General features: G+C 24.4%; 1 protein-coding gene across 10 annotated transcripts in view; it reads right to left on the bottom strand.

Annotated features, from left to right (window-relative positions):
* The window catches only part of LOC116852446 (cyclic GMP-AMP synthase-like), a 149,122-nt gene that overhangs the window by 74,791 nt on the left and 73,174 nt on the right, over positions 1-1,157 (bottom strand). The window lies entirely within an intron of this gene.

The raw sequence follows: 1,157 nt of genomic DNA, 5'->3' as shown, positions 1-1,157 counted from the left end.
TAATTATTAAATTAATAAAGAAATAAGAAAATCGAAATTTAAATTGGTAATGTACGTTAAAAAAAAATTCTTTAAATGAAAGAAATATATTTTGTTACATATAATTTCTTAACTTAAAAAAATATTTGTTAAATTTTAGAAAATATATAATAAATATAAAGAAATATTTTTTTAAATTTGTAAAATAAGCTGTAAAATTATGAATTTATAAATAAAAAAAGTGATTTCTTTGATTTAAAATATCTTCATATATATAAGAATAAACAAATTATTTCTTTACAAGGAGAAAATTAGTGTTTTTAAATGTAAAAACTGTTTAAATAAATATTTGCTTGTTTTAAAAGTAAATAAAATACAAGTAAATCATTTTATAAATCTGAATAAATTATTTTCTAATATTAAAAGTATTTTTTTATGTTTCAAATTAAAGTTTCTTTTATTATCAGAAAAAAATTTATTTAAATTTACAAAATAATTTATTTTACTTACTTTTAAAACATGTAAATATTTTTTAAATATACTTTCTACATACTTCTTAAAACATATATTTTAAAAGAATCTATTCTTTTTTTTTAAATAAATCATATGCTTTCGTATATGGATATACCATATGTACACAATATAAAGCGTCTCTCAATCAAAGTGACAGTGACGCTAAGTAGGTAAGGTGAACGACACAAGAATCAACCCAAGTGACAGACTCACGTCAAAATGACGTAAAAAACTGGTCATAACTGGTCGAATGACGTCAAGTGACTAAATAACGACGTCTTTAAACGTCTATTTTGTGACATCTTAATGACGTTTCTGTATAACGTCTTAAAAACGTATTATTGACGTTTAGAAACGTCATTAAACGTCATTAAGTCGTCTAAAATGTCGTCATCGATCTGACATTAGACTATCATTTTGACGATATTCTCACGATATTTTTGATAATTTCTTGGTTATTTTTTATCCTAAACTTACTTAGATTTGGATGTCATTTTGACGTGTCTGCTACCTGGGAGAGGTCTCAGGTTCGAATCTCAGCAATGCCAATACAGCAGCACAGAAGCTTGCAGCAACATTGCTACAACGTTGCAAGATTGTATATTGCAGTGCAATGTTGCAGTGACATTAATTTACAATATTACTTTAGCAATATTGCAGCAATG

The sequence above is a fragment of the Odontomachus brunneus genome, unplaced genomic scaffold (assembly GCF_010583005.1).
Source record: "Odontomachus brunneus isolate Ranch 3 - 2012 unplaced genomic scaffold, Obru_v1 Obru_scaffold_225, whole genome shotgun sequence".
NCBI lineage: Eukaryota > Metazoa > Arthropoda > Insecta > Hymenoptera > Formicidae > Odontomachus > Odontomachus brunneus.
This window is presented reverse-complemented; position numbering and strand designations above follow the sequence as displayed.